This window comes from Ceratotherium simum, chromosome 9 (genome assembly GCF_057802395.1).
Source record: "Ceratotherium simum simum isolate JZ-2026a chromosome 9, ASM5780239v1, whole genome shotgun sequence".
NCBI classification, from domain to species: Eukaryota; Metazoa; Chordata; class Mammalia; order Perissodactyla; family Rhinocerotidae; genus Ceratotherium; species Ceratotherium simum.
Window position 1 is genome coordinate 65837472 of NC_141908.1, and position 27642 is coordinate 65865113.

At 38.6% G+C, this 27642-nt stretch overlaps 1 protein-coding gene across 7 annotated transcripts in view; it reads left to right on the forward strand.

Annotated features, from left to right (window-relative positions):
* Positions 1-8324: 8324 nt before the first annotated feature.
* GULP1 (GULP PTB domain containing engulfment adaptor 1) overlaps positions 8325-27642 on the forward strand; it is a 287155-nt gene continuing 267837 nt past the window's right edge. For 2 of the 7 annotated variants that reach the window (XM_087435469.1, XM_087435472.1), the window contains exon 1: positions 8327-8839. The gene's annotated coding sequence lies outside the window, so the exon portion shown is untranslated. The other 5 variants (XM_087435474.1, XM_087435473.1, XM_087435476.1 and 2 more) reach the window with 4 other exon arrangements.

Sequence of the window (27642 nt, forward strand, 5' to 3'; positions counted from 1 at the left end):
GAAGTTGAAAGAATAGTGATGAAACTTTTGAAGAGGAAATAATGAAGGGGAATTTGCTCAATAGACAGTTTTTTATTTTATTTTGTTTATTTATTTTTTGTGTGAGGAAGCTTGGCCTTGAGCTAACATCTATGCCAATCTTCCTCTACTTTGTATGTGGGACACCGCCACAGCATGGCTTGATGAGCAGTATGTATGTCCATCCTGGGATCTGAACCTGCAAACCCCGGGTTGCCGAAGTTTAGAGTGCAAACTTAACCACTATGCCACCGAGCTGGCCCTCCAATAGATATTTTAAACAATTATAGGTGGAGGCAATTAATACTATTCTATTGCAGGAATACACTGAAAGATAAATGGGAAAGGGCTGCTGCTAGCCCATATAATGTCTTTGTGCAAATTAGAGAAACTCCCCCACCTCCTTCCAAGGCAGCTCTGCAGGGGCTTGGCTAGGAGCTGAGGATGCCTCTGAAGTTGGAAAAGATGCCCCTTTCTCCAGGCTCATGGGCTCCGCTGGCTTGGCTAGCATAGGAGTCTTGCTGAATTTCAGTATGCATTGTGCCTTTTTGGGGGAGTTTTATTACATTGTGCATACTGTTTGACCACACCAGGAAGTTCTTCACAAAAAGACCCTATTTTATATCTAAATTAATATATAGTAAGAATTACTTCTAAAATCACTGGGGAAAGAATGGATCATTCAGTAAATGATGTTGAACACCTAGGTAATTATTCTGGGGGAAAAAAAAAGAAAAAAAGCCTTAGATTTCACACCAAATTAAATTGGAAAGCAAAAAGTAAAACTACAAAATACTAGAAGAAATATAGGTGATTAGTTTGAGTGGAGTGTCTTTATAAGCATTACAAAAAACTGAGAAATCATAAAAGACTACTGTCGGGGAGGGGAAAATTTCCCTCCTTGGTTCTTTTGGCTAGTCGAATAATTAAAATGACATATGACAGTTTAACAGGAGAAAATCAAATTTAATACATGCACACAGGGAATTCACATAAGCATGAAAAATTCCAAAGATAGTTAGGCAAAATGAGATATGTATATCATTCTGGACTAAAGAGAAGGGAGCAGGGGTCTGGGACTTCAAAGGGAACGAAGGCAATTTATAGGAAGTAAAAACAGTTAATGTTTGGTAAATAAATTGTCCCAGAAACAATGGGATACAGAGAGAACTTGGATCAAACAGGCCTTACTAGGTTATTCTCTGTCACTAGTTCATGTTGTCCTGTAGTTTTCCATTGGTAATAGCTCCTTCTTTAAACATATCCTCTATCTAAGTTCTTTTTAGGCAGTTAAGGGCAGGGTCAAAGTTTCTTCCTGAGTCTTTTGGGCCTTGATTATTTTTAGCTCAAAATAATTTGTATTCCAGAGTGGCACATCTTGGGGTGACTCATTCTGAATCCCTACACTACATTTAAAGAAATTCTATACAATCCCCCAAAAAAACCAGCAAAAAAATTTAATTATTTTAAATTAAGTTTAAAGAAACAAATACTCTAGGTTTCTTTTTCTGCTAGAGAATAACACATTTATAAAAGGACCCTTAAAAATCAATAAGGAGGGGGCTGGCCCTGTGGCATAGCAGGCAAGTGTGCATGCTCTGCTGCTGGTGGCCCGAGTTCGGTTCCTGGGCGCACACCAATGCACCACTTGTCAGGCCATGCTGTGGCGGCATCCCATATAAAGTGGAGGAGGATGGGCAGGGATGTTAGCCCAGGGCCAGTCTTCCTCAGCAAAAAGAGGAGGATTGGCATGGATGTTAGCTCAGGGCTGATCTTCCTCACACATACACACAAAAAATCAAAAATCAATAAGGAAAAGAAAAATATACAAATCCATGGGGAAAAGAGAAAAATGGACAAAATATACGTAGCCAGTTCATAAAACAAAATATAAATGTTTACTAACTGTATGAAAACATGTTCAGCTTTATTAACAGTAAAAGTAATAAAAATTAAAACAGTAATTGAGCTACTAATTTTTCACTTAGATTATTTGAAAACTTAAAAGTATTTGGAGAAAAAAGTAACAATCAAGATGGAATAGTTTATACAATATTATTTAGATACACTTAAAATGCATATAAAAATAAATATTTTGCAAGAATACACATAAAAACAAACAAAAAATACACATTAAACACATTAGAATGAGTACTTGTGTTGGGGGAGAGAAGGGAGGAAATAGGGATAAAAGTGCGTCATGAAATAAAATCGTGAGGGGCTTGTGGAAACTTGCAGGATGATGACGTGCCAAACACTGGGAAGCATGCTTCACATGGCCATGTGCACCTGAGTTCCCTTCCTAACTGCATAGGTAACATAGGTAATAAATAAAATACAAGTGCCGCATGTTGAAGAAGTGGCACTCACTTATATATTGCTCATGCGAGTATACATTTTTATAAACTTTCCAGAATTAGCTTGGAATGTGAATTTCAACTGTTAGGAGGGGCCAAGTGAGGTAAATATCTGCACTGGTATTGGGATCGGGGAATTGCAGGGGCCCAGAGACGGGTGAGGAGGCCCCAGTACGGTGAGAAGGGTCTCCCAGTGGAGGAGGAGCCTTGTGTGGTGAGTTAGAGCCCAAGCAAGAAGCAGACGAGATCACACAGAAGGCAGCCTGGCACAGCGTGCTGGAGCCCTACGCAGGTGAGCAGGGCACAAGAGAGCTGTCTGTGTTGAGTTCTGGCCCCTGAGCAGCATTATGAAGATGTTCCTGCAGAGGGGTGGCCTGGCCACACAGGAGATAGGGCTGTGACAGCCATGGGAGACTGGTTATAGAAAAGACACTGATTAAATAAGAAAATATCTTAAGGATAATGGAGTGAAAGTCATATTTTCATGAGAAGGGAGAAGGGAGTTACAAATATGAAAAGTGGTACTTAACTGGAATTGGAGGTAAGGATATGAACTCATGGCTTTCAAGATAAAAGCCGATAGATATAAATAAATAAACAAATAAAGTGCATGTATTCCTTGCTTTGGCTATTGAGAAGGCCTAGTGAAGCAAAAGCCTAATAGCAATGACATTGCACCTAGAACTTAGCTTCTAAACACCATCTTTCAGTAAAAACAAACACACACACAAAAAACTGGCTTCTTTGGAGAAATGGCTGATTCCAGGGCTGGGGCCCAAATAGAAAATACAAGATGAGACCTGAAGACCTCTTTTGTGCCCAGAAGTGAGACCATGCTCTTGAACAATGGAGACATGGCAAAAGGACACAGAAGTCAGCTTGAAAGGGCTCCCTTTGGCCAAATCTGAGACAATTTGAGTGTCGAAATAAATCACGATAGTAACAGATTATAAGCATTTGAATAAAATAGCAAACTATGCCTCTATACTAATATAAATAAATGAATAAATTGAAAGTTTGATGAGGAATGAAATATTTACATAGGTTCAAAGTACCTCCCCAGAAACTACCTATCAACCACAAAGGAAAAGAGATTAACACTATAGAGGAGAAGCCTGACAGATACCATCACCTTAATCAAGTAAAGATCATTAGCAACGGGACAAATCAAAATTGGGTGCAACTTGATATACTAATAATAATATGGTATCACACTTCCTTGTTTTACCAAAGATTTATAACTTGACTCTAACACAATAAATTAAAAGATATTTTGCAATATAGCTAGAAAGCAATTCTCAAAAATATCAACATCATGAAAGTCAAAGAGACATGATAACTGCATGTAACATGTGATCTCATGTTTCTATAAAGGACCTAATAGGGGTAATAGAAACTTTAAAGAGACCTAAGAGGTATATAGTAGAAATGTATCAATGTTAATTTCCTGATTTTTGATAGTTTGCTTTCTTTATAGAAAAGTCTGTGTTTGTACGAAGTACACAAAAGTATTTGGGGAGGATGGAGTATCACGTTGGCAAGTTACACACAAATCATTCAGGAAAAAAATAATTCTTTATACTCTATCTGCAACTTCTCTATAATTTGAGATTTTTTTCAAAATAATAATAAAAATGTCTATACTCTAACCTTGAAAATGTACTTCTAAGTATTTATTCTAAGAAAATATTTGGCAAGGGATAGGCAACATATGTGTACAGATGGTGTACAAAAAATATGTGCACATATGTATGGTGACAGATAAAAATTAGACTATTGGTGGTGAGCACGATGCAGTCTATACAGAAACTGATTTATAATAATGTACACCTGAAACTACACAGTGTTATAAACGAATATGACCTCAATAAAATAATTGGAAAAAAATTATGAGACTATCAAGGAAATATGAATATTCTTAGACATTTGATGATACTAAGACATTAATGTTAAATTTTTAGGTCAGGAAACCTTTTCTATAGAGGATGAGATAGTAAACATTTTAGGCTCTGTGAGTCTACAGTCTGTTGCAACTACTGAACTATGTCATTATCGCCTGAAAGCAGCCATAAACAACACATAACAAATGGCTGTGGCTGTGTTCCAAAAAAATGTTATTTACAAAAAAAAAAAGAAATATGTGTACAGATGGTCATAGTTTCTTTGTTTATAATACCAAAAAAGTTGTTAATAAACACTAGTAGGGGAAAAGCTCATGACATACTGTTATATTGTCACAAAGTAGCATGTACAGTATACTTCCCTGTGAAAAAAGGGAAAGAAAAATGTAAGTGGCTTTAGATACTGGGTGATGCCTTTTTTTCTACTCCTGATTTCCATGCTAAAATATTTTTCCTGGGTCTTTACTCACTTGCCCTTCGAGAGGTGTTGTGACATATTTGTTAAATGCATTTAGGAATTAACCTGGGCAGAATTACTGTACATGCAGTGTTCATTTCTCTCTCTCTCTTTCTCTTAATCTCTCTCTCCTTCTTTCTGGGAAATGGATTTCAAAAAACAGAATTTAACTCGTTTTTCAAAGAGACTGTTTCCTCCTAGGTGGGGAGGGCAGGAGCCATGGGACTGAGGCTTCTATTTTGATTGTTCATTTTTAGGTCTACCAACTCAAACCAGGTCTCTGTCAATAATAAAGGTAATAGTTTAGCTTCCATTTTTAACTTTTGTTTTATTTTTCAATTTATTCCCAACCCAGGCATAGAGAAGGGATGTTGTTTATTGGAGAGTCTCTCAGAGACCTCAGTAATACTTGGAGGATATAGAGCAAATGCTAGCAATGGGTACTCTTGGTGGTGGGAATACAGGTGATATGTTTTTTTGTATTGCCTCTATTCCTTTTTTTGCAATGAGTATGTTTCATGTTCTTAATCAGGAGGACCACAATAGAATGAGAGACAAAATGATGGAAGGTAGAGAGTAAATGTACACATTAACTTTGGAACCCAGGTCCCCTTAGGAACTCAATGGCTGTTTGGCCATTGTTGCACTTAACAAAAAGAAATATGCTCCCTTTTCAACGCACAGGTCTGAGATTTTGAATTCCATCTGAGTTTTTATTTCCTTTTTGAAAACATTGTCATGGCCAGCCCAGTGGCATAGTGGTTAAGTTTGCACGCTTTACTTCAGTGGCCTGGGGTTTGCTGGTTCAGATCCTGGGCACGACCTACACACCGCTCGTCAAGCGGTGCTGTGGCGGCATCCCACATATGAAATAGAGGAAGATTGGCACAGATGTTAGCACAGGGACAATCTTCCTCAAGCCAAAAGAGGAAGATTGGCAACAGATGTTAACTCGGGGCCAGTCTTTATATTTAAAAAAATATAAATAAATAAAAATAAATAAAAGAAATAAAAAATAAAAAATTGTCAAATACTTTAAATGATGAGTTTGCAGTAATGTAGAGCTAAACAACCAGCAATTAGCATGTTTTTCAGTATTTTTGTAATAGCCAGCAATAAAATTGTTATTCTTAACATAAATAACAGATAGTTGTCTGTCTTAGTCAGGATTCTTTCAGTTCAAGTAAGAGAAACTTCAGACTGGCTTGAGCAAGAAAATTAATTTAAAAAATACTGGAAGGCTGCTGAGTCTCTATCAGAGTCCATAGTCACCTACGATGAATGAGAAGAATTTTCAAAAGGAAATTTGAGTATTTGCTATGGGTAGAATTTGGCATATTCTAATGGTAGTGCCCTACCCAGGGCCTCTGCAGCCCTTTTCCTTGGCATCTCCCTTCTTCAATTCCTGGGACATGCTATAGATCTGATTTTAAATCTTGTTCTATTTGGTTTTAGTGTTTTTAAAAACTTGGTTCTGACATCCTTGAGATTTTTATACCTCTAAGCTATTTCATAAAGCAGTTCATATCAAAAATCAGGTTATAAAAATTACAGAGCAATAGCAAGTTTACAGACTTTAAACATTGGGAAAAATATGAAAAAGAGTAATCTTTAGCACTATATGCCATGATTAAAAAAGATAGTTATGGGGATTCATGCATCCCCATTTACCCATCCATGATGGATGCAATTTATAGTTAGAATTTTTTCTCTTTTAGGCAACTTCCAAGTCTCATGGAAAGGGAGCATAGAATTCTAAAGAGAAGGCTATGAAATGCTTTCAAGAAATTATTTTAGTGGCTGCTTCAGGGAGAGACTGGAGTAGTAGAGAACTGCTATTCAGAAGGAAGATACAGGGTTTTATCTCTGAGAACCTGGGAGTTGTGTAAAAGTCCAAACGACTTTCAACATTGAGTAAGGTGAGAAAGGGTTTAGAAGACCTTCTCTTTAAAGGTATCAGAGGCAAATGAATGAGAAACAAGAACATGTTATGAGACTTTCCATTAATTCATATGATGGAGCTTATGTTTGATCTCTGCAGCCTAATTTATTCTTGCGCCCTGCACTTGATCAAGTGGAGGTGTAGTGTTTTGAAGAATGATCCAGTGTTTCTCAAACTAGCATCCACAGATCCTGGCGATTTGTTGATATATTCTTGGGAGTCTAGAGTTCTCTAACAGAATTTTTAAAATTTGTGTTAGAAAACACCCCACCTCGTATATGTATAATTATGATATAAATGTAGATTTGGTTATCTGGTCAACCTCCTTATTCCTAAGTACTGGACTACCATTTGATTTATTTTCATAATCACACTGATACTGTGATCACCTAAATGGCATCATTTATTTCTTAGAGATTGTTTGCAAATTAATCATTTAAAGGTTATTTACAGAAAAAGCAATTAGCATTGTCCTTAGATTAATGTTTTCAACGTAATTATTTTACTGTGTGTTTGACTAGTGTGATAAAGGGAAAAAGACAGTTAAAAGAGGACTCTAACCTGGTATGAAAAGGCCTAATTTCTGGTTAGCACCTGCTAACCATGAGATTTGGGGAAAGTCAACTAAGATTCATGGATTTCAGTTGCCTTGTATTTAAAATAAGGGAGTTTGGCTAGAGCTAGGTGATCCCTAAAGTTAGTTTCCATTTTGAAAATTGTGATGCTGTAACTTTTTTAATGGGAAAAGCATCAAGGAGAAGAAAATTGATTCAGTTAACAAGGTCTTTGGGGGAAATTTCCAGTACCACCTTCTCCTAATTACAGTCAACTATAGTGGGATGTAAGAACCAAATATTGATTGAGCACCTTCTCTGCGCTTGACACTATTCTAACTCCTGTAAATGTGACCGTGGCTCTGTGAGTTCGATTATATAATTCTTTTTGGCAGTTGTAATTGAGTCGAGTGTCCTAGGGCACAGAATGAGTAAGTACGGAGTCTGGAAAGGAATCTGGCTTGTCTGATTTTAAGCCCTGGATTCCACTGTAACACATTATATTTACTAGGCTTGCAAAATGCTTTTTTTCCTTTATCCATCTATTTTCACATTCAAATTAAAATTTAGTAAACTAAATTCTGAGCAGCGCCTCAAAAAACTTTAGTAAGTGTCCTCCCATCCTGTAAGAGTCGCTTATATGAGGATTCTCCTCCTCCTTGCCCTTCTTCCCACACAGTTTACCAGGGTCAGTAAGAATGTTCTGAGGTAAACATTGAATGGATCAAATGAGTACGATCTGATGGTTGAGGCAGTTTTTCTTTTTTTTAAGGCATAACAAAGTGCAGAGATTCAGGCTGAGTTAAAAAAAAAATGAGTTTAAAATAAAGAAAAAAAGTCTGTAGAGGTGCAGAGCAGCAGCCACCGTGTCAATGTTTTCTTGACGAAGGCTGTAAAAAAGACACCTACTGGTATTCGTGGGTGCGCTTCTTTTGACACTATTTTTTTTCTTCTTAAGCCGCAGAAGTGTTTTAAAATTGTGTTAGGAAACATAGAGATAAGATAAGGCGAAGAGTCCTGATGGGAGGAGGTTCAAAAAGAAACGCGGCGGGGGAGGAGGGCTGGGGGTGGAGGATCTGTGGTTTTGCTTCTGTCCCAGTTAACAGGGGAAGGTGAGGCCTCTCCTTCCACAGCCGGTCGCTCTCACATTCCCCTCTCCTCCTTCGGTCCTGCGTGCAAACGCCAGATAGCCCAGTGGGCCCATAGGAAACGACCATCAGAGACTGAAGAAAGTCCGCGAGCTGGAACACGGGCGTCCCGTTTGGAAGTGTCCAAGGAGACCGCCAGAAGCGTGCCGGCCGGAGTCGGGAGAGTTTCCTTCTGGCCGAGAGGGGGAGCCCCGCGTTCCCTGCCGGGAGCGACCCGGAGTCCCCAGCCTCGAGCCCCAGCCGCCGCCAGCGCCAGTTTTGGCTGCAGCCGATTAGGAAGAGGAGGGAGGGGACCGGAGCCGGAGGGTCCCGAGTCCAGCACCGTATTGACGCAGAGAAACTTTCTCTCGGCCACGGAAACGGCGCCCCGGCGGTGCTGGAGCGGAGATCGCCCGGCTCCGGGGACGCGGCAGCTCTCCACGCCCCTGCCTCAAGCCTGACCCGACCGCATCAGTCAGTAAGGTACGGAGAGACGGCGATTCAGCCGGGGTCTTCCCTGGCTGCCGGCCCAGCCTCCCGCCAGGTAGCGTGCGCTCTCTGTTCAAGCGGCATCCTGAAGGCGCGGGCGGTGGTCAGCCCGGCCGCCGGTGCCGGGGATGGAGGGCGCGGGGCTGCGCGCCGCCGCCGGGCAGGTTGCAAAGATTAGGACTGTGAAGGCTTAGGGAGTCGTCCAGCACTAAAGGAGGCTAAGACCTGTTAACGACTGCTCTGGCAGTGCTTCAGGGATGACTGGGGAGCCTCACGAGGCCGGGGACGCAGCGGTCTCCCGACTCTGGGAGCCTCCCCTAGCCCTTTGTGGTAACTTTGGTCCGGGTGGCCGGGGCCGGTGGGCAGGAGCTGGAGGGGGACGAGGGGGGCGCCCGTGGATCAGTACGGCTGAGGGCGCGTGGACCAGACGGGACTGAGCAGGCAAGTCATCGCCGGGTCACAGCGAGGCGACCCAGGAGCGAAACTTCTTCCTCCCTTTTGTTGGCTCCAGGAGAGAGTGTGGGCATGGGGGCGGGGAGACGCGAAGCTCCGAGGCCGGGCCGAGGATTCTTTAAAGCCCAGGGCTGGGAGGGCCCAAACCCAGGGGCGGCGCCCGCACGGTTACCCTTTGGCTGGGTGGGTTAAGTAGCTCCTTCTGGCGAGCGCTACGTTGGGGGGGGGGGGGGCGCGCGGCGCGGCGGGGTGACGAGGCCCCGGGCTCCCGGTCCCGCTGCCAAGCTCGCTCGGCCGGGTCCACCTCCCCGTGGGCTGACCACTACACCGATCAGAGCCCAGCGCGATCGGTTCTTTCCTGTGGCTCGTGGGGCCGCCGCGCTACTTCCCCGTGTGCGGGAGGGAATTCTGGGCAGGCTGGTTTTCTTGGAATGTGTTTACGATGTTGAATGGGACTTGAACAGGAAGCTGGACGCTGCAGCTGGAACTAGCGTGCCAGGGTAGAGTAAGGAAGACGTAGCTGGTGTTGGGCTTGGCGAGTTCACTTAGTACGTTGGGCAAACCTCGAGGTTTGCCCAGGCTGGCGGTCCAGGTACCCCTTCCTGGGTCTTAGCGGTTTTTCCCAACAGAGCTCGCCTTACTTTCACTTGCAATCAGACATTCACGTGCACTATTTCAGTTTTCAAGTTTGGCAATGTAAAATGCAATCAATTAGAAAGGATTTAATAAATTTAGTTTGGGACCTGCTTTTTAAAAAAATGTTGCACCAAAGAGAATAAAAGTTTTTGGATAGTGTTTTAGTATGGCTCTGCTTGTTAACTTCTAGGACTAGTAGGAAACCATGATACTGATGAATTTGTGTCTGTGCTACCAAATGGGTGATTAGGTGCTGAAGGAGCGGTAATGAGACAGAGTGAATGTTAGGAGGTCGGAAACTCTGAGAGGAGTTGGAAATGTTTCAGATTTGCAAATCGCCCCTTTTCCCTGCCAGTCTTTCCCTCCTTCCCCCACATAAACAAGTAGCCTTGCTAGAAAACCCACCAATTGGGAGAGTGCAGTTGCTGGCGACTACTCGCCTTGCTGGAAACAGCAGACAGACTAAGGTACTGCCCCATTGCATACTTAAAAGGTCTCCTTGAGCTGTCCAGGAGTGTTTTCCAAGTTTTTACGACGGACAAGGAAAGACGAGAGGAACCTGGCCGACAGCCAAACTAGACTGAGCTCAGTAGCCAAGCATGAAAGAGACTGGGGAAGTTGCAGGGGATAATTGGAAAGGAGCTGTCAGTTATACTTGGGTTTAAACAAGGGGTTTCTTTTGCAATGGGAATTTTGAGGTGGCCAAGATCACTCTTCTTGGCAGAAAAATAAACTAGGCATGGCGTGCAGTTGGATAGGACAGAAGAGAGTGAAAGAAGTTCTCCGGGAGGGAGGGCAGAGCCTTCCTTATCAGTTTGGAATGCTTATCAGCGGCAGTGGGATAGCTGGGGGCCTGATGCTGCCTGTGCTCATCACACTTTGTAGATGCCTACACTGTTGCTGTCTGTCTCCTCCTCAACTTGGACTAGGCTTGCTGTAACTTCAGTCCCCTGACCTTGACCTTCATTGTTTTTATAGCCAGTAAGAACTGAAGACTTAGACTTTGAGCAGATGGTTTTCCATCTAAATTGAGTAATTCAATTAGGTATTCTCAAATGGCACGGATTTGGGTCATGGAATTAAAGTGGAAAACGTGTCTTCCTTGTGTTTGTCAAAAGTGATCTCGATAAATAGATTTTGCTCTTTCACCTGAAGGAGTAGAAGTTGGGTGATCTCAGTATTTCACACATTTGCCCAGCACGCCCTGCTGCTTCCAGGAACTCAGAGCCTTATCTACAATTCAGATCCTTCTTTTATGTAAAATTGTTTCTGTGTCATGTGTCTGCTTTTTTTTAAGGGACTTTGGTCTGCTATGGTGGTTTTGGAGGTTGAATGGTAAAAAACACTAATATGATTTGTATTTCCTCTGGATTGATGAATTTGAGATTTGTGAATATCAGCCTGCTCTCTGAGATTGACTTTATGAATCACCATTGGCAGTGTTTTTCCTGACTATGATTTCAGTTTTCCACTTGCAAAGTAAAGAAACTTTCCTTTACATAATTACAAGATTACGTGGGCATTAAAGAGATGAAATTATGTTAATAGGTTTTTAGACATAAAGGTTATAGGGTTTCTGACTCAGTTGATTCAATTGACATTATAGGGGTAAAATAGAAATATTTATATCTAGAATACACATATACAGTGACATATCTATTTAATTAATAAAAATTACTGCTTTTGCATTGTAATCATAGTTTTAGTTTAGTCATAAATTTTAATTTTTGAGAATATTGGGTGATATTTTATTATGGTTAACACTGAGTCATTCTCTCAAATGGAAAAGAACAATCAGCAAATTCATTTATTTTTATTTCAGTTTATATTTATACTCAGGACCGGTTGTTTTTTGAGTCCAGCTCAATTTTGCCTTTATGAGATATTAGCAAATATATTTGTAGAATTTGGCTCCCCACTTGGAAATAACACTTGAGAGACTAAAATACATTTATGATGTACAAACAAACTTTCTTTTCCCAATGACCACAACAGTTTCCTTAAGAGTGTAGAGGGCAGATTTAAGAGCCATTCATTAATTGATTCAACCAATATTTGTTGCATATTTTTTATGTCCCAGGAACCAACAGCCTTGGGTTCAAATCCCAGCAGTGAACTTCTCAGCATTGTGATTTTGTGCATGTTATTTTACTGAAACATTTTACTGACATATAATTTATTGCCTATATTGCCATCTATAATGGAAGAACTTGTTAATTGTTGATCCACGCTTGATAATTGTGAAATATTTAGTTTTTAGTTTGACATGTCAATTAGTAAAATAAGCTACCTATTTTTATAGCTCAGTGTACCATGCTGTACTCAGGGATGTTTAATTTAACTCTTTCTCAGGTGACTAAGTCCATGTATTAGAGAAAGAAAACAGAGTAAGTATAGGTAAATTGTATAAAGGATAAAATCTTTTGGTAGAATATAAGCATAATTTTTATTTTTAGATTTTATTTTATCATTGATAATCTATAAAAAGTAGGAGTATATGAGAAATAGTAGTTGAATTTATGGTCATATTAACACAATTGGCACTTTTTTTTTTTTTTTTTGTGAGGAAGATCAGCCCTGAGCTAACATCTGCCAATCCTCCTCTTTTTGCTGAGGAAGACTGGCTCTGGGCTAACATCCATGCTCATCTTCCTCCACTTTATATGGGACGCTGCCACAGCATGGCCTGACCAGCGGTGTGTTGGTGCGCACCCGCGCAGGATCCGAACAAGAGAACCCCAGCCACCCGCAGCGGAGCCCCCGCCCTTAACCACTTGCGCCACCGGCCGGCCCCTTGGCGCTTTTTTTTGAATAATCAAAGAACAAATGAATGTTCTAGGATGTATTAAGGTAATCTTAATGTAAAATATCCAATTTTGCTTTTGACTTTAAATGAAAAATCTTAAAATCTTAATCTCCATTGCTGAATAATAGATAATTTTTATTTACGTTTCACTCAGCAGAGTGCTTTGTTTGTGATTCATTCTGCAAAATTACAATTTGTTTTCTAAAATCTCTAAAGGATTAAAAAAAAGTTATTTTATTTGACTATAATAATGAATTCAAAAATAGTTCCAGGAGCCAACTGCATGGCTGCCTTGATCCCTGGTCCCTAAACGTATTAGAAGCTGATGGATGTAACAGTGTTTGCGTTTACACAGTTAGAAATCAGGAAACTTAAACTTGATCCTATGGGAGCTTAAATGTATTCAAATTGGAAGAGGAAAAACACTATAAACTTTGAAAATAGAAATCACTTTGCTTCCAAACAGTGGAGATACAAAATTGAAATCAGGCCATTATTCTTAAAGATAATGGCTAAAAGTCATTGTTCCAGAGTTAGGCTTAGAAAACAGTGCTTATATTGTTTTTAGGCTCTGTTATTTGCTAGTTTTGTGTTTGTTTCATACTAGAAAAATGTTTTCAGTGACTCTAATGTTGCTTATAATGCATGATTGTTTTTCATCAAAAGACAGTTAATTGACTCAAATATTGTGCAAGAGAGATAGTGCTAATTTTCTGTTTTCATTAAAATAGTACAGTTATGGTAAACTTGGAATTAGTCTCATCTTTCAATATTGTGTACTTAAGGATAGTTTTGGAAAGGCTGTTCCACTTTGCTCACATAATATGAATAAGTGAGTTAACTTATGTAACAATTGTGATTACCACTATATTTCATGCTACATTGCAAAGATTAATATGAATTTTTAAAAGAGTTTTGAATAACACTGTGTATATTTTCTGGGGTGCACCTAAGAGGGCATATCTAGATAGCAATAACTGCATTTAGTTCATATTTGTTTTTTCCTATTAACATTATATAGATACACATACCTGCATATTCTCTTTATCACATGTCTTCTGAAAAGGAGATTCAGAACATACCTTAGAAACTTCCATACCTTAGGTGACTCTCTCTCCCTTTCCTTTTTGTCTCTCTCTCTCTCTATGTTTATATGTATGTATAATTATGGCATATATATTCTTTGATGTTTCTCTGTTTGTGCTAGGTATATTTTTCATAGGGAAAATAACTTCAATTAATAGATATTTCTGAGCCAATTTTAACCGTTAATTTAAAATCTTTTCCAGATTACTGTTGTTAGAAATCCTTGGCTTTTTTTTTTTCCCCAAATTCTAAAAGAGTTTTTAGGCTTTTATTTATGCCTTTAAAGGTAGAGAAAAATAGTGGGAAAGAGCTGCTACCCATGTTCTTGGTTAATGGCTTTGATGATGACATGATCATGGAGGCCTCTTCTACTTTTCTTAAGTATAACACAGGCAAATGTGCAGTTAACTACTGCAGGAGGGTAAATTCACTGCTTGGAAGGCAGACAGTACTGGTAAGTTTATAAGGTACTGTGAAGGGAGAATTGTGTGTAAATGTAGTGTTTTCCTGGTATTGTATAGCTTTTTTCTTACTATCACCAGATGTTGTAGTTGACCTGTTTCCTGAAACTTCAACCACAAGTCCTCCAAGAATTTCAGGGAACTTAAATTTTGCCAGAGCTGCCAGCAAAGAGCAGATTGGATGATTTGGGCTCAGTCTTTAGTTCATTCTTGTCGAAATGAGGATAGTTATTTAAATGGCCAAAACACAGCTAGTTGAGTGTTTTGGTAGACGAAAACATAGAGCATAAATAACCTACTAATTGAATTGTTAAAGATTTGGTTGTATAACATTTTTAAATAGTTATGTACTATTTCATCAAATGATAACTAACCGCTCCTGCTCACTTAGTTTGTATTTAAATCAGGTAATATTGATTTTAGACAGCATTTTAGCTAAAAAAGCAAACAAAACTGTCTGTGCTGTGGTAACAAACCTTCAAATTTGGGGTAATTAAAAGTTGATATAGGAGAATAAACTTGATTTTAGCCTCTCGATTTCTCTCATAGCTATTTACCATCATCAAGAGAGTGCCATGTTTTACAGTAAAATTTTAACAGCAAATAGGTTCATTTACCCAGATTTCCACTTGAGTAAGTTAAAACAAAGGTTGGTAAGGACTGATAAGAATTTTGTTTCAGAAGACAAGAGTACTTTGGAAAGTGTTTTTAAAGGTCAACACGCATGTCATTCTCTGTAATCTATTTAATTTCTGTCCGCCTTTGAGGAATTCCATAGTGAATACAGAATTTCGGCTGATGATAGAACTTTGCTACTGCCTCCTTGAGGCTGTGCACTGTTATAATCAAAGAAATGTCCTCCAACAGAAATGCTAATCATTGCTGGTAGTACGCATCAATATAGAGAAAGTTTGGCTTATTGTAAAGAACAATTATAGAACTGAATTAATTTCAAAGCAATTTACCTCTATGCTGCATGCAGTAATTGAGTATAATTAGTAAGAGGATGCTGCTTATGCAGTGTAGTTTAGCAAAATGCAGTTTGAGAGAATTGTTAAGGAGTCACATCAGAGTAAATGAATTGTATTTGAAATTATCTAAATGCCATCTGAAATGGCAAAAGTCTGTTGACATTTCAGATCTATAAAGTAACACTGCTTTGTAATAACAGTAGATACTGTTTTGAAGTTTTGCGAATTATTATTTCTGTTTTAATGCGTCACTGTGATTCTGGATATATAGAAAAAAGCCTCTAAAATTCTTAATGGCAAACTAGTAACGATCATATTACCAATATTGTCTTTAATTCTTTTTAAAGGAAGAACCACTACTAAATTTACATCTGAATTATCATAGGCTTAATTGCTTAAATTAAGTAGACTAGGAAATTTATGATTAATTTGGAAAAATGAAGTTTCCTAGAGTAGTGCAGATGAGGCTTTAATTTAAAGAACAATGTTTTGTGACTTGATATAGTAAATCTTTCTTTGGGACTTCCTTATTCAGTGAGGTACTGACTTTCTTTTAAGTTGTCATAAAAATTTGTAATCTTCCCCCTGCCCCCTTCTCATTCTGGAAAATGTAACTATGTTTAAACTATGAGTTCACAAATAAAGGGATTCTGATGTGATCCAGTTGAATTTAATAAATATGTATTGAACACCACTTATTTATTTATTTTTTTAGCTGTGGCCTTTTTAGTAGTAGATGACAGAGACTTACCTCTAATTAACTTAAATAGACTTAAATAGAACTTGTTATTTCCATATAATTCTTTGCTATAATGGAGAAGATGTTGGTGAAGTAGGGGTGGGGGTTATTTATCAGCTTGGGGGTAAGCAGTGTCTGGAAAGAAAGTGTGGAGGTGATTCCTGGGCAAAAGATGAAGATGAGTTAGCAGGTGATGAAAGGGGGCAGTTGAAGGCACAGCAAGTAGTAAAGGCAAGGAGGCATGGAACCATGTAAATGGTTTTAACAGAGCAACTTGTGAATTTTGGGGCTGTAGAGATGTTTCTCCTTTCTGTCTTCATGTTGATGACCATAATCATTAGTAATTGCATGTGGGAGCTTAAGAACTTTAACTGGATTAATTATCTTAAAAACTGCTATCTTATTTTTGCTTATTTTTCCATTTCTCCAGATCTGGCTAATGTCTAATTGGAGTCATAAGGAGTTGAGTGTTCTCTCCATTTCGCGTTCTAGGGAATCCATGAACTTGGAAGGAAACAATAGCATCATTACTCTCATGAACATCTAACTTAAATTTAGTATATCTTTCAATTTTGAGTGCAGGGACACACACACTAGTCCTAATGGTACCTGTAACTTTCTAGATGTTGCAGATGTTTATCGTCATGTCTCATTGCTCTGGCTTCACATATTTTGAAATATTTTTATGTTTATGACTAGTTTGAAATTACAATAATAATTACACCTGCTTCTAGATAGCATTTTTTATATGTGGATATATCTCTAGACGTGTAGCTATATCTCAAATTGTTTTTAGTATATTTTAAGAGCTGTACTTTAAGTCTGTTTCTTTTACACAATTTATATTTTATTTTATGCATTTAAAAACATTTTTGAAAAGGGGTCCATAGACTTCATTAGACTGCCAAATGGATTCATAGCACGAAAAAAGATTAAGAACGCTTGGAAATCTTTACTGATGTTTTCAGAGGTGCCAGTGGGTTGTGCTATCATTTAATAAGGTTAAGAGAATTTCTAGTTATTTAACTCAGTTTTATCTGATAGCAGTTAGTTATACAGAGATGTCCTAAATTTTTTTTTTTAATTTTATTTATTTTTTTCCCCCAAAGCCCCAGTAGTTAGTTGTACATCATAGTTCACATACCTTCTAGTTGCTGTATGTGGGACGTGGCCTCAGCATGACTGGAGAAGCGGTGCGTCCGTGCGCGCCTGGGATCTGAACCCAGGCCGCCAGCAGCAGAGCGCGCGCACCCAACCGCTAAAGCACGGGGCCGTCCCAGAGATGTCCTAAATTTTTTTGAAAGTAAATTCCCAAGAAATAACACGCATTTTCCAGATAATTGGCGTTATTCAAGGAGCGTGTGAGCAGTTCTTCATTATCTTGCTTAGTGACACAGTTTAACAAAGAAGCATTTATATTTCATTTCGGAACATGTATATTTAAAAAATAGATTTTTCTTTTTCACATTATAGCATTAACTATATTTGGAAATGTTATGATTTGACTGGGAATTTTGTCTTGTGGTACTGGTTTATTTTTCATATATAAGTATTTTGTCTCCTCAACTACACTTTAAGTTGCAGGAATGAAAAGATATGTTTTGCAAGAGAGAATAGATATATTAAACAGTTCTTTGTATCTCCTGCTTGGTAACAAGTAACCATGCCAGTATTAGCAATTTCCTGTGAATACTAAGGAAAAAAATACATTTATGTACATGTGGAAACTTGATTTTTTTCTATGCATCACTGAGTTACTTAAGGTTATATATTTGGTTATATGATGTGTATTATTCATGACCATTACTGATGAAAAATTTAAATGTGTGCTAAGAATTTTGGAAAATAAGAATATAGAATACATAGAAATATAGCAAATCACTATTATGAGGGGGACCTATAATTAAAGCATATATGAGGTAATTTATTGCCCCATATTCCCTTTCTTCTTTTTATTTGGCTTGATAATTCTGTGAGATACCTCCATCTAAAAATTAGTTTTCTTGTTTTATTTGAAACTGATGATTCAATTTTATTTTTGAAATATATGACAAAAACAGTCTCTTTAGACTTATTAATTTGAGATAATTACTATATAGAGCTTCACATTCATAAATCAGTCCAATTTTAGTAGGTCTGGACCACCTTAAAATTCCAGGGAATGGGTGCAAGGTAGTAGTTTTGTACTTGAAAACTGACAGTATCTTCAAGATCACAGTGAGAGAGAACTGTCTTCTAGTCTGTTTCTTATTTTTGGCTCCACTATGTGTCTTTTCTAATGGTAAGCATCAAGCATCATTGGAAGTTCTTCGCCTGTCTTCCCTGTTGGATCTCCAGGTTCCCTCTGAGTGACACTGAATAGCTTAAGCCAGGTGTGATTATCTACCTGAAGTTAATTCTCCTTTCCATTTCTTACACATTGATTCATAAGAAGCATATTTTCACTTCTAAGAGTCACATCCCCTTCCTTGTTATTGTGGCAGACGCTATTGATTGTCCATTCAAATAATTATGATATTCCTCTTTGCTCTGGTGTTATTCAGATGTCCACTCTTCCCTACATGATTCAGGGGAAGGCAGTTCATTCCTAATAAAAGTGAAATTTGGATTAGGTTAAGTTAGTAATCATAGTGTTTCTATTCCCATTGTTAGTGATTGGTTATTGAGGGGCCACTTGTTCCTTGTCCCAGTCATAGTCAATTATATGAAATGACAGGACTGGGGGGGAGATAGGATAGAAAAAATTTCTTTACACTTAGCAAGGGGACACTGGATGAGAAGGCACAGGTTGGTTCTTGATATTGGTCCTGTCTGGAATAGATGCTTGAAATTGCAACAGGAGGTCATCCTTTCTCCATGAGGAGATCCAACTTGAGGGCAAAACAGATGCATTAATAATTGCAGAGGGGCCGGCCCCGTGGCTTAGCGGTTAAGTGCGGGCGCACTGCTACTGGCGGCACGGGTTCGGATCCCGGGCACGCACTGACGCACAGCTTCTCCGGCCATGCTGAGGCCGTGTCCCACATACAGCAACTAGAAGGATGTGCAGCTATAACATATAACTATCTACCAGGGCTTTGGGGGAAAAATAAATAAATAAAATTATAAATAAATAAATAATTGCAGAAAAGATGTAAAGAACTTGGCGTGCTTGATGGCATTTTTGGGTCTCTGAACCAACTTTCCATATTTCTTGATTCAGTGTTGTGTGAGATACTGAATTTCTTTATTTTTCAAACCAATTTGAACTAGAATTTTCAGTTACTTAAAAGAGAAAGTATCTTAATTAGAACAGTTATTAAGTGGTATCTTAATTTGAAATAAACATTTTAGAAGTAAAAATTTAGATTATTAAAGAAAATTTATAGACTGGGTTTTGTAAACTTTACGTATGATTAGTACCATTAGTCTATAAAAATATCTTATTACTCAAATTACCAAATTTTATGTTTTTAATACAAGTAGATTAATCATCTTAACTAAATTTGTTCTGAGATGAATAAATTCTACATATATCTCAGAAATACATCATTCAATAAAACAATTTGAAATATAAATTTATAATCTTATCAGTTCATAAAATTACACCACTTTATTTGATTATTTGGTGTCTCTAGTGTATTGGAAACATTAAATATCCATGAAGAAACACTGAAGGAATTTCAGTGCCTCATCTGAATTATTTAAAGCTCGGAATCATGATAAAATTAACATAACTATTTAAATATGAAAGATAAAGTTGATAGGAGTAAAATTAAAGAAAATTTTAAAGTGCAGATCCATTGACAGGTATAAAAAATGCAGACATATGATAAACTTTTAAGTAAGAACCGGTTTTATAAAACTCTAGTTCACTGGAACTATTAGCAATTTAATTATTTTCTGCCACCATGTTCTTGAGTTAGCCTTTTTGGTGATTTAGCATTATGTATATTGGGTTTTGTAATGTGCTATAATCAAAGTATGGAGGGGGGCTGGCCCCCGTGGCTTAGCGGTTAAGTGCTCACTCTCCGCTACTGGCGGCCCGGGTTCGGATCCCGGTGCGCACCGATGCACTGCTTCTCCGGCCGTGCTGAGGCCGCGTCCCACATCCAGCAGCTAGGAGGATGTGCGACTATGACATACAACTATCTACTGGGGCTTTGGGGAAAAAAACGAGGAGGATTGGCAATAGATGTTAGCTCAAAACCTGTCTTCCTCAGCAAAAAGAGGAGGATTGGCATGGATGTTAGCTCAGGGCTGATCTTCCTCACACACACACACAAAAGTATGGAGGTATATCTTAGTCTTTGTCCTCTTTCTCTAAAGCTGAGAACGGACAAAAGCAGGAGTGAAATATATTTTAGAGTATTAACGCTTTCCTTAGTGGAATTGCTTAACCAGTGGTTTAAGCAAGAGATGGAGGCAGGCAAAACCAGGAATAATCTAACAGGCTCAGAGAATAGGCAAATGCCTCAATGGGTGGGTTAGCTGGGAATGAAGGCGTGTGAGAAACAAAGCTACAGATCTTGTCGGCAGTGCAGATGAAAAAGAGCTGTTGGTGAAACTGGAGGTGGAAATGTTACAGATGTTGAAAGCCTGCAGTAAAGCAGAGTGGCAACTGGGTCATTGGTCAAGAAAAAGCAAGGCTATTGTATTAGAACTGGTATCAATGTGGATGACAAAAAAAGCATGGAGATTGGGTTGCAGAGGGACATAGACGGCCAGTAACTTGAATACTAAAGGAAAGTGAGAAACACCCGGAAGAGTAGTTACTGATGGAGACATCCAAAGTAACAAGACCTTCTACATTACTGTGATTGAGATGTGCTTATTACTTTTTTGCATAAAAATGCAGTAAACATGCTTGAGATGCTTCCTGTATGAAATCATGACCTGCATTCAAAGCTAGGCAAGAGACCAGAGGATACAAAGTGCTGCAATTCTCGGAGGATTATTGTTCTTCTAGAAGCTGTTGTTTAGGGATTGTCCTGGTGCATTCCTTTGCCCTTACAGAATTCGAGTGCCCTCTGGTAACCTTTTCCTGGTCTAAAAGGGACCCACATTCTAGTGGGGTTTTGAATGTGAATAAATGCCTCTTGGTAGTGAAAGGATTGTAAAGGGACTCTGCTTATCTACTTCGGAAATTTTAGTAGTGAGTATGTCCGGCTCACAGCAGACATAAAATGAGGAAGAGGATAAGTATCCAGATAATTGAAATTCCAACTCCCACTTGTGCTAAAATAATCAGATAAAGTGAAAGTAGTCACCATGTCGTCCCCCCCCCCCCCCCCAGCCTTCAATTGTGTCTCTGTTAGGATCTTCATGGTATCTGGACTCTTTTCTTAACCTCTTTTCTTATACCTGTGAGTCCACACTAAAAGTGATTTTTTGAATGAGACAGAAATGATAACAAGAATATGACGGGGTGCGGGACACGCGACCCCAGGACATCTTGACAAATTGAGTATTTCAACCTGAAGGAATTTGAGAAATGGCATGTGAAAGAAGGACTCTCTGACCTTCCCTTGAAGCAAGTCATAACATCCCTATGTGGGAGGTGCCCTCCCTATCCCAGGAGGAAAGAGCATCCTTATCTCTGAAGACAAAAGGACACAGAGAAGAATCTGAACGATCTTGCTAAATTTCCCCCAGTTTACTGTATTTAGCTCATAATCTTTGTCCTATCATGTATTTCCAAGACTTGTAACTCTTCTTAAAATCTAGCATAAAAACACTCAGGTTTAACCATTTCTTTGGGTCTTCATTTCCTCATGAGGGCTCCCATGTCATGCAAAACCTATATTAAATACATTTATATGTTTTTCTCTTGTTAATCTGTCTTTTGTTACAGGGAATCCCAGTCAAGAGTTTAGAAAGGTAGAGGAAAAAGATATTTTTCTCTTCTACAAATAGCATTTACAGAGTGCTTACTATGTCCGAACCATTGTGCTAAATGTTTTTTATAATTTATAAATGGTTAAGAAACTTGTCTAAGGTTCCACAGCTGGCACACTGGAACAGGGCAGGTAGTAGGATGGAAGTAATGCATCTTAACCACCATACTAGCTGAGGAAGTGTGCAGTAGGGTGCCAGCAGTCCCCTGGAGGATGAGGCCAGCTCCGGGAGTTCTCTTTACTAGTGAAAGGACGGTGACTTTGAATAAGCCGTCGGCCTAGACACCTGGCTGAGGCTTCCCCCTTTTTTTGCAGCATGATGAGCCGCTCTTCTCCCACTCTCAGACATGGCAACTTGGAACTTCTTTGTGACAAGACATTTATTCATTTTACCCTATTTAGTTAGATAAAGCAAAAAAATTAACCACTGACTAAGTTGTGTCTGCATATCGCTTTGGCTTTTGCTTGACTTGATTTGTCCGGAGGGTTAAAATGTTGAGTGAGAAAAATCTGACTTTTTCTCAATCCCATTTTTTTCCCTGGTTTTGTCAAAATGATAAGGTTTGAGTAAATAAAGCCTAGATGTAAACTCACTAATATTAATGGTTTCTAGTTGCATGACATCTACTTTTCACTTAAGTATTTGATAACATTTTCCTTCAATGAGAGGAGGGATTAGATCACCTCAAAGAACATTTCAGCCCTTGGGATAGTTTTAAATAGCTTTTTTAAAAACTAAAACAAATTTATTAATCAAAATATTATATTCAAAGTTGTTCTAATTTTAATATTTGATTTCATCATTTTGTCTTTCTTTGGTAAATTAAGCTGTTAGACATTTGATCTCTTGCAGTATTTATAGCTTGGGTATTATATGAAGGTTCTCTTGAACTCTTGGAGTCATAGACAGGGGCTTTGACATAGTTTACTTGTTAGGGAAGACTTCTCCATAGAAAGCAATGAGAGCAATGGAGAGTGTTTCAAGCATGTAGGAAGTCCTAGAGAAAGAGAGAGTATGTGGTTCAGTCACAGAATTAGAAGACTAAAGGTAACTAGAGAATAGAGTGGAAGAGAAGGGAGGACTAGAATTGCTGGAGATGAAGCGAGGCAGAGATCAGAGCTTGTAGGACTTTCTAATCCAAAGTTTACGCTTCATTCTAAGAACAGTTGGAAACCCTGAAAGGTTATGACATGGTTGGGACAAGATATCATCTGCCTTTTAGAAAGATTGGAGTAGATGCCCTGCCGATCAGTCTAGGCAAGAGGAGATGGTAGCCTAGTTGAGGGTGACAGCAATGAGAAATGAGTTTATTCCAGAGAGACTTAGGAGGAAAAAAATCTGTTACATTTTGATGATTTGTCAATGATTACGGGAGGTAGACAGGAGGATGGTGTAAATGGTGATTCTGCAGGGGAGTAAAAATAATTTTCCCTCTACCCTTCCTAGGATCTTGGCTGAGACCCCCTTGTAATAAAAGACAGATTAACAGAAGAAAAACGAAAGTTTAATAACACGTTTACCTCCTGTATATGCGGGAGATACCCAGGAAACTGAGTAACTCCCCAAAATGGTCCAAGCCATCACCTTAAATACCATCTCCAGCTAAAGACAAAAGAAGATGCGGGGGATGGGGGAGCCAGTTATGTCAAGTTACCAGGAAAAGCACAGTAAACAAGGGTATAATGTTATGCAGATTTAGGTCAGTGCCTTCTCCATTAATATGAGTTTCTAGAGATTTGATCATCCTCCTCTTCCTGCTACGGAGAGGGAAATACCCTTACAAATGGAGATTTCCCTCATAAATGTAAATATCTCTTACAAAAGGGTAATTTCTACTTGGTTTTCAGAGTTTTTCCCATATCTGCTATTTCTTAAAAATAGCCAGCTGAAGATAATTGTTTTGCCAAAGAGGCATATTGTGGGGTGGCAAATTCTGCTCTACTTCAATTCTAAGATTTCTAATTTTGGCAACCTGGTTGTTTGTATTCATCAACAAATAAATACAATAGAAGTAGCATTATTGAAAGAAAATAATGATTTCAATTTTAGACACATTTTCATGTGTCTCTGAATTATCCTGTTGTAGATGTCCAGTAGTCATTTGATTTTATATAAATATGTATATCTAGAGCTAAGAAATTTGGTGTAGACTGGTGATATATATATATGTATGTGGGCTGTGTGTGTATGTGTGTACATATATACACATTTTCAGATTTCAGATAACAAATATGAGTTTTTAAGTTTAGAAAGTGTTACTGAGCAAGGAGGGGGTCATCTGCCTGCTGCAAGACGTGCCAGTAGTCTAGAGGCAAGGCAGTAGGAGAGAAAGGGTTTTATTACAGCTTGCTAGCAAGGGGGAAGATGGCTGACTAATGTCTGAAAGAACTGTCTTACAGAGCAAAGCCTACAGGCCAGTTATATAGGGGGTTGGTCTCTGAGTAGGGGAGACAGCTGGTGTCCGGGTAGGGGCATCCATCTGATCTCCAGGTGGGGGCAGACATCTGGTCTTAGTTCCTGATAATTTTTTGTTTTATTGGATATGCATCAGAGATCAGAGCAACACCCTGTATTCAGATCTTTCATTTGTCATTGATGATGGCTATCAGCATAGACTCACTGCCCGTGGGTCATCACATTCCTAAGGAACTCAAAAGAACAAAGTTGGCGACTTATTGTGGCTGGGAGGGGCCATAAAATCTACAGAGCATATATTTCTCCTGGAGGGTGTATATCCAGCTGGGTTAGTTAATCAGAGGTCATTCAAAGTTACAATATGGTTTTTTGCTACAATGTGGCTTCCATTATGTCAACCTTGTGTTGAGCCAGTATCAAAAAGGTCACCAAAGCAAAGGTTTATATAGTGGGAAGAAAGTCTATGACAGGGCTCAGAGGAACTCTAATATTTTAACCAGGGTAGAGAAAAGCAAAGCCTACAAGCAATGAGAAAAAGGAATGAGCAGTGAGGAGGAAGAAGACATCACAGTAGACTGTGATCTTGTAAAAGTCAAGATAAAAAAGAATGATTTGAGAAGGAGAGAATGATCAACAATGTTAAATAGTAAAGAGGTCAAAATGAAAAAACAGATTGAAGTGTCTTTTGTGTGTCTATTGTACTTGACATGAAGGTCATTGATGACTCTGGTGAGAAAAATTTTGGTGGAATTATGTGTGTGGTGAGTTAGTTGTGGAGTAGAGTGAGTATTTGAAACAGCACCTGAAGACAATTCTTTCATGGTATAAATCTGTGTATGGAAAAGGAGAGAGAGTATGGAAACTGAAAAGGGACTTGGGTTCCACTACAAGGAGTGTTTATTTAAGATGGGAGAGATTTCATTAAACTTTTAAAAAAAAATTCAATCTATTTAAACTGAAAAAACACAAAAACAGTTTGCCCATTTCTCCAGATCTCCCCACATCCCCGTCAACTACCAATCTGTTCTCTGTATCTGTGAGCTTGATATTGGTTGGTTGATAGATAGATAGATAGATTCCACATGTAAGAGAGGTCGTATGGTATTTGTCCTTCTCTGACTTATTTCACTTAGCATAATGCCCTTGAAGTCCATCCATGTTGTCACAAATGGCAAGAATTCATTCTTTTTTTATGGCTGGATAATATTCCATTGTATATACCACAGTTTCTTTATCCATTTATCCATGGATGAACACTTAGGTTGTTTCCATATCTTGGTTATTGTAAATAATGCTGCAGTGAACATGGGGGCGCCTATATCTTTTCGAGTTAGCGTTTTCATTTTCTTCAGATAAATACCCAGGAGTAGAATTGCTGGATCATATGGTAGTTCTATCTTTAATTTTTTGAGGAACTGCCATATTGCTTTCCATAGTGGCTGCACCAATTTACATTCCCACCAACAGTGCACAAGGGTTCCCTTTTCTTGACATCCTCACCAACACTTGTTATGTCTAATCTTTTTGATAATAGCCATTCTAACAGGGGTGAGGTGGTCTCTCATTGTGGTTTTGATTTGCATTTCCCTGATGATTAATGATGTAGAGTATCTTTTCATGTGCCTGTTGGCCATCTGTATATCTTCTTTAGAAAAGTGTCTATTCAGATATTCTTCCCATTTTTTAATTGGATCGTTTGTTTCTTTGCTATTGAGTTGTATGAGTTCTTTATATATTTTGGGTATTAGCCCCTTATCAGATATATGATTTGCAAATATTTTCTCTCATTCAGTAGGTTGCCTTTTCATTTTGTTGATGGTTTCCTTTGCTGTGCAGAAGCTTTTTTGTTTGGTATAGTCCCACTTGTTTATTTTTGCTCTAGTTGCCTTTGCTTTTGGTGTTAGGTTAAAAAAATCATTGCTAAGACCTATGTCAAGGAGCTTACCGCCTATGTTTCCTTCTAGGAGTTATATTTCAAGTCTTATGTTCAAGTCTATTTTGAGTTAATTTCTGTGTATAGTGTAGGATAGTGGTCCAATTTCATTCTTTTGCATGTGGCTGTCCATGCAAACATCATTTTTTGAAGAGACTGTTGTTTCCCCATTGTATATTCTTGGCTCTTTTGTTGTAAATAATTGACCATATATATACATGGGTTTATTTCTGGGCTCTCTATTCTGTTCCGTTGATCTATGTGTCTATTTTTATGCCAGTACCGTGCTGTTTTAATGATTGTATCTTTGTAATATAATTTGAAATCAGGGAGTGTGATGCTTCCAGCTTTGTTCTTCTTTCTCCAAAATGCTTTGAGTATTTGGGGTCTTTTATGGTTCCATACAAATTTTAGGATTGTTTGCTCTACTTCTGTGAAAAATGCCTTGGAATTTGATAGAGATTGCACTGAACTCTGTATATTGCTTTGGGTAGTATGGACATTTTAACAATATTAATGCTTCTAAGAGAGACTTCATTATACTTAGAGCAGTTTTGGCAAATACAGTGCCTATGGGGACCAGCAAGTATATGTACAATTAAATCATGCTGAGTGGTTGGTACTGTGGTGAACTAAGAGTGCATACCTTCTGAAACCAGTAGACACTTTTCAGTTCTCTCCACCTCTGGATAGGTGAGAATGTGGTCTTACTTGTCACATCTGTCATTGTCGAGAATAAGAGCAAATGCAAAGTAGGATAGCATTTTAGAATTCCCAGCAATATTGAGGAACATTTGAGGTTTATTATAGTTGCATTTATTATAGTTCTGTGATATTTTTCCTCCTATATTACTCTTCTTAGATATAGGCAAGTATAAAGAGAATAGTTGATTTTTTTCTGAGTGAATACAATGGAAGGTTAATGTAGTGAGGAAGTTTTAAGTTGTGTATCAGAAGATGGTTAAAACAATGGACCAAGGACTGAACTATTAGAAGAGAAGGGATGTGAGAGAGGGAGGGGACAGACTGATAGGGGAAAAGGAAGAGGACAAGAAGTGGCAAGAGGTCTATGCATTATAGGAGACTGTGGTCAGAGTATTCAGTGTCAGAGGTGTAATTGTTCTAAGTGATAAGACCTGTGGAGTGCTTGCCTGGAGAAGGGAGGTGGGAAGACGATTGGATATGAAGAGTTAAGAAACTGAGAGGCCAGTATGTCCGATGTTGGGGGCAGGGAGAGGGAGAAGGAGAGGGAAAGGGCACAAGCTCAGGAACTTAAGCTCTAGTGTCTCTTCTTATAAGGGCACTAATCCCATCATGAAGGCCCCACCCTTATGACCTCATCTAAACCTAATTATGTCCCAAAGGCCCCATCTCCAAATAATATCACTCTTGGGGTTAGGTCTTCAACATATGTTTCCTG